General features: G+C 41.1%; 1 pseudogene; it reads right to left on the bottom strand.

Moving 5' to 3' along the window:
* Positions 1-2,768: 2,768 nt before the first annotated feature.
* On the bottom strand, positions 2,769-3,515 carry LOC110315684 (annotated as a pseudogene).
* Positions 3,516-6,878: the final 3,363 nt, after the last annotated feature.

The following is a 6,878-nucleotide window of genomic DNA, read 5'->3' as shown; positions in this document are numbered from 1 at the left end:
GTGATAATTATTGAAACATCTTCCATAGAAATAAAGTCTAGTTCTTCTTCCTATCTCTGTACTTGCAAAATTAAGACTCAAGATATATTACAAATACCACGACCATATAGCTAGGCTCTTCTCCAAGTAGATTAATAACTTGAGATAACCCATTTATTTTAATCCACAATCTGCTAGGTGGCTAATTATCTGTGTTTTGATACCACATGTCCATCTCCTCATATCTTGCCTGGGTGAATCTTCCTTTACTTGGACTCATCGCAGAATTCTTTCTACCTACTAGATATCCCACTTGCCACTTTCTGCCTAAGCCATAGACCATTATAGTTAATACTGACAGGTGCCACATCCATACAGACATAAGAAATTTTCTCCATAATCCCCCATTTTAGATTAATAAATGGCTCATTTCTTTCAAATATAAGCTTTATATAATAATAATTATGACATAATTATGAAATGATAAGGTATGATATACATTACCAATGTCCAGTATTTGGCAAATAAGGAAAAATGTCTATTATGTATTGTCTTTGATTATCAACCTAAAAGCATCCTCTTAAATACTAAACAAGTATATTTTATAGTAAGATTGTGGCTAGCCTTCAACCCCATTAGAGCCCTGAGAAGGTATAAATATAACTTGAATATGTAGAAGGACAGAAATTCAGGTTCCAAAAATTATAAAAATGACAGAGATAACTGACTGCCTGGAAAGTCCCCAAAATTCTCTATATTATTGGATTATCTTTTTTCAGCCCTCTGTACTAAAGTATCTGACAGACCATTTGTAAACCAGGAATTATGAAGGACTCGTTTACGTAATCTTGGCACAGTTTAGCAATCGACTTCCCTCCATCCATATGCTCCTTCTAGAGAGACTTGTCTGTAGTTGAGACACTGGCATTTTCTTTACCCAGTGGCTAGCTTACTACAATTGAAGCAGCTTCATAATAAAGTTACTGATCCTCTTCATCCTCTACCAAGCTAAATGGGGTGCTGCCAGTAGTTGACGTGTCTCAATGACAAAAAGATCATAAATTAATAAAATTATACTTAAGTGACATATTATGTGAATCTCTGAGGTTCTTTTGAAAATCATCTATCGAGCACAGTGGAGGCCACTAAGGGCTCCAGAGTGATCTCAATGGTGCAGGACCTTGGAATCAACTAGGGAGTGGAACACAACATCAGCTCCAAAGAATAGAAGAGGGTCTTGTGCCTGCATGAACAAGGACAAAGGAATCCTGCCCGGCCAGAGGCTGGGACCATTCCAGAAGGTGATACCCCACCATCTACCTTCTGAGAACAGCGAAGGTCGCTAAGGGCTCCAGAGTGCTCTCCATACCACAGAGCCTCAGGATTACCTCAGGGTCGTCTCAGTAACACCGGTGAGTGAAACACAACATCAGCTTCAAAGAATCATGGAGGGTCTTGTGCTGGCAGGAACAGAGATGGAGGATCCCTGCCTGACCAGAGGTTGGGATCCATTCAGGTTAGAGTCAGCCCCGCCATCTTTACCCTAGGTTTCAGGAGGTAGATCAGAGTTCCAGACTGCTGGACACCTGCACTGCAAGAGGAGAGCTTGCCTGCAGAGAATGCTCTGACCACTGGAACTCAGGTGAGAGTTGGACTCCCAGGAGTACTGTCAGAGGCTAACAGAATCACAGGAGGATCAAGTTCCAGCCAGAGACAGCTTGAACATTAACACCAGAGATTTCAAGAGGGCAAAAGGCAAATGTAAGAATATTACTAAAAGAAACCAAGAACACTGGGCAGCATCAGAACCCAGTACACCCACCACAGCAAGCCCTGGATACCCCAACACACCTGAAAAGCAAGGTGTGGATTTAAAATCATATCTCATGATGGTGGTAATTTTAAGAAAGGCATTAATAACTTACTTAAGGAAACACAGGAGAACACTGCTAAAGAGGTAGAAGTCCTTAAAGAATTTCAGGAAAACACTGATAAACAGGTAGAAGTCCTTAAAGAGGAAACACAAAATTCCCTTAAAGAATTACAGGAAAACACAATCAAAAAGGTGATAAAATTGATTTGCATTTCCCTGATGGCTATGAATGCTGAACATTTTTTCAAGTGCTTCTCAGCCCTTCGGTATTCCTCAGTTGATAATTCTTTGTTTAGCTCTGTACCCCATTTAAAAAAAAAAAAACAAAACAAAACAAAACAAAAAAAAAACCAAATTTTTAAATAACCTCATAGAAAGTATTCTTATAACTGAACTCGGATAGGCCCACTCGCCCAGCAGGTTGTAGGTGATGGATTCACATTTTCTAGGCTCAAGGATGGGCGGCCTCTGCATGCCACAGATGTCTGAGTGACAGTACAGAGCTTGCTTGTCAGGAGGTAGATGCAGACTAACTGGGTCGGCTATTTCAGAGTGTGCGGCACTGGCTGAAGATGCACTTGAAGCACTGTCTGACGGGTGCTCCACAAGCAAGCAAGTCCAGACAAGCAGCTCTGCCTGGGGAGCCTGGCACCCCTCCCACAGTTAGGGCCAGGCCAGGCAGTGGGTGCTCCAAGTTTGTCAGGAAGGGCTCCTGTCTTCAAATCACATTCATGGGCACATTTCAGAAGTCAGCAGGACATGGAGAAAGCAGGCTGACTAGGCCACAACCCCACATGATCCACCCCGACAGGTATGCCTGCAGCTCGAGCCGGAGTCCTTGCCAGTGCTACAGTCAGCAGCTAAGTGCGTGCTCCCATCCTCAAGTCCCTCAGTGATGCCAGCTGCTGCTGCTGCTGCTGCTGCTGCTGCTGTCACTGTCCACTGAGAAAGGCCAAATGCCCTTTGGTGCATCTGTTGGTGTAGTGTCCTTTCTCACCACACTTGTAGCAAGTGACTTGCTCGAGCAGCCTGGGTCCCCGGTTGCCTGCACTGCTGTATTGACTCTGCATGACCCCAATGACCTGTGGGGCTCTCTTTGTTGGAGGCTGTGTCTGCTGTAGTAGTGGGGGTTGCTCAGTGGTTCCCATGGGCAGTTCAAATCGAGGGTGCATGAATTTACATGATTGTCCCTCAGGGCAGAATTCAACAAGGTAGTTCACACAAATGACTCTCCAGGTGTGCTGATGCCTACACAGGGGACCATGCTTACAGAAGCCGTGGTCATACCAAGGGCAGTCCTTGATCTTGGATTCAGGGTCGATGTGCAAGAAGGGGCACTCCTTATTGCTGCATTCCCCGAACTTGGAGTAAAAGGAGCACTCAGGCATCTTGGTCATGTCATATTCATGCAAGAACTCACACTGGTCCCCTTTCTTGCACAGTCCCCTCAGCCAGTGTTTTGACACAACTGTCTTCTCACCACTGATGTGGCAGAATGGGCACATGCCCCCTTTGCCACAGGCAGCTTTCAAAAAGAACTCACAGACAGCAGCCCCCGACTTATCCATGCCAGGAAAAGGCAGCGGCTGCGCCCCAGCTGCTGCTCCAAGGCGATCTCCAAGTTGAACTTGATGTGATCCACACTGGCGATGATTTCCTGCATGGTGGCAGTGGCGGCAGCGGCCTCGGGCCCTGCTCCCCATCAGGTCTCTCCACCACTCTCGGCAACCTCTCACTACCTCTCCCCGTCCCCTTCTCTCTTGCCACTGCCACCACGTCAGCCCTGTACCCCATTTTTTAGTGAGATTATTTGACTTTCTGGAGATGAGCTTCTTGAGCTCTTTGTATATATTAGATATTAGTCGCCTATCAAATTTAGGATTGGTAAAAATCCTTTCCCAGTCTGTTGGTGGCCTTTTTGTCTTAATGACAGTATCTTTTGCCCTACAGAAGCTTTGCAATTTTATGAGGTTCCATTTGTAGATTCTTGATCTTACAGCACAGGCCATTGCTATTCTATTTAGGAATTTTTCCACTGTGCCCATATCTTCTAGGCTTTTCCTCACTTTCTCCTCTATAAATTTCAGTGTCTCTGGTTTTATGTGGAGTTCTTTGATCCACTTAGACTTGAGCTTTGTACAAGAAGATAAGAATGGATCAANTCTCATTCTTCTACATGAAAACTGCCAGCTGTGCCAGCATCATTTGTTGAAAATGCTGTCTTTTTTCCACTGGATGACTTTAGCTCCCTTGTCAAAGATCAAGTAACCATAGGTGTGTGGTTTCATTTATGAGTATTCAATTCTATTCCATTGATCTACCTGTCTGTCACTGTAGCAGTACCATGCAGTTTTTATCACAATTGCTCTGGAGTACAGCTTGAGATCAGAAATCGTGATTCTACCAGAAGTTCTTTTATTGTTGAGAATAGTTTTTGCTATCCTAGGTTTTTTGTTATTCCAGATGAGTTTGCAAATTAGCCTTTCTAACGCAGTGAAGGATTGAGTTGGAATTTTGATGGGGATTGCATTGAATCTGTATATTGCTTTCAGCAAGATAGCCATTTTACTTTATTAATTCTGCCAATCCATGAGCATGGGAGATCTTTCCATTTTCTGAGATCTTCAATTTCTTTCTTCAGAGAGTTGGAGTTCTTGTCATACAGATCTTTCACTTCCTTAGTTAGAGTCACATGGAGGTATTTTATATTTTTTGTGACTATTGTGAAGGATGTTGTTTCCCTAATTTCTTTCTCATCCTGTATATCCTTTATGTAGAGAAGGGCCATTGATTTGTTTGAGTTAATTTTATGTCCAGGTACAGCAATGAAGCTGTTTATCAGGTGTAGGAGTTCTCTGGTGAAATTTTTAGGGTCACTATGATATCATCTGCAAATAGTGATATTTTGACTTTTGTAGCCTCTTGATCTCCTTTTGTTGTCGAATTGCTCTAGCTAGGACTTCAAGTACCATATTGAANAGGTAAAGAGAAAGTGGGCAGCCTTGTCTAGTCCCTGATTTTAGTGGGATTGCTTCGAGTTTCTCTCAATTTAGTTTGATGTTGTCTACTGGTTTGCTGTAGATTGCTTTTATTATGTTTAGATATGAACCTTGAATTCTTTATCTTTCCAAGACTTTTAACATGAAGGTGTGTGGAATTTGTCAAATGCTTTCTCAGCATCTAATGAGATTACCATGTGAATTTTGTCATTGAGTTTGTTTAGATAGTGGATTACATTGATGGATTTCTGTATATTAAACCATTCCTGCATCCCTGGGATGAAGCCTACTTGGTCATGATGGATGATCATTTTGATGTGTTCTTGGATTCTGTTTGCGAGGGTTTTATTGAGTTTATTTGCATTGATATTCATAAGGGAAATTGGTCTGAAGTTCTCTTTCTTTTTTGGATTTTTGGCTGATTTAGGTATCAGAGTAATTGTGACTTCATAGAATGAATTGGGTAGCATAACTTCTGTTTCTATTTTGTGGAATAGTTTGAGGAGAGTTGGAAATGTGTCTTCTAAGAACGTCTGGTAGAACTCTGCACTAAACCCATCTGGTCCTGTGCTTTTTTTGGTTGGAAGACTATTAATAACTACTTCTATTTCTTTACGGGAAATGGGACCATTGGGATTGGTAATCTGATCGTGATTTAACTTTGGTACTTGGTATCTGTCTAGTACGTTGTCCATTTCATTTAGGATTTCCAGTTTTGTTGAGTATAGTTTTTTGTAGTAGGATCTGATGATGTTTTGGATTTCCTCAGGATCTGTTGTTATGTCTCTTTTTTCATTTCTGATTTTGTTAATTAGGATACTGTCCCTGTGCNCTTCTGTTTCTATTTTGTGGAATAGTTTGAGGAGAGTTGGAAATGTGTCTTCTAAGAACGTCTGGTAGAACTCTGCACTAAACCCATCTGGTCCTGTGCTTTTTTTGGTTGGAAGACTATTAATAACTACTTCTATTTCTTTACGGGAAATGGGACCATTGGGATTGGTAATCTGATCGTGATTTAACTTTGGTACTTGGTATCTGTCTAGTACGTTGTCCATTTCATTTAGGATTTCCAGTTTTGTTGAGTATAGTTTTTTGTAGTAGGATCTGATGATGTTTTGGATTTCCTCAGGATCTGTTGTTATGTCTCTTTTTTCATTTCTGATTTTGTTAATTAGGATACTGTCCCTGTGCTCTCTAATTAATCTGTCTAAGGGTTTATCTATCTTGTTGAGTTTCTCAAGGAACCAGCTCCTGGTTGGGTTGATTCTTTGAATAGTTCTTTTTGTTTCCACTTGGTTGATTTCAACCCTAAGTTTGATTATTTCCTGCCATCTACTCCTCTTGGGTGAATTTACTTCCTTTCGTTTTAGAGCTTCTAGTTGTGTTGTCAGACAGCTAGAGTTTGCTCCTTCTACTTTCTTTTTGGAGGCACTCAGAGCTATGAGCTTTCCTCTTAGGACTACTTTTATTCTGCCCATAAATTTTGGCTTCATTTTCATTAAACTCTGAAAAATCTTCAATTTCTTTCTTTATTTCTTCCTTGACCAAGGTATCATTGAATAGAGTGTTGTTCAGTTTCTACATGCAAGTTGGCTTTCAATTATTTATGCTGCGATTGAAGATCAGCCTCACTCTGTGATGATCTGATAGGATGCATGGGATAATTTCAATATTTTTGTATCTGTTGAGGCCTGTTTTGTGACTGATTATATGGTCAGTTTTGGAGGAGGTACCATGAGGTGCTAAGAAGAATGTATATCCTTTGGTTTTAGGATAAAATATTCTGTAGATATCTATTAAATCCATATGTTTCATAACTTGTTAGTGTCCATGAGTCTCTGTTTAGTTTCTGTTTCCAGAATCTGTCCATTGGTGAGAGTGGGGAGTTGAAGTCTCCCACTCATATTTCTTGAGGTGCAATGTGTGCTTTGAGCTTTACTAAAGTTTCTTTAATGAATGTGGCTACCCTAGCATTTGGAGCATAAATACTTAGAATTGAGAGTTCACCTTGGTAGATTTTACCTTTG

The sequence above is a fragment of the Mus pahari genome, unplaced genomic scaffold (assembly GCF_900095145.1).
Source record: "Mus pahari unplaced genomic scaffold, PAHARI_EIJ_v1.1 scaffold_7947_1, whole genome shotgun sequence".
Taxonomy (NCBI): Eukaryota; Metazoa; Chordata; class Mammalia; order Rodentia; family Muridae; genus Mus; species Mus pahari.
Note: the sequence above shows the minus strand (reverse complement) of the source record. Positions and strands in the feature narration are given on the sequence as shown.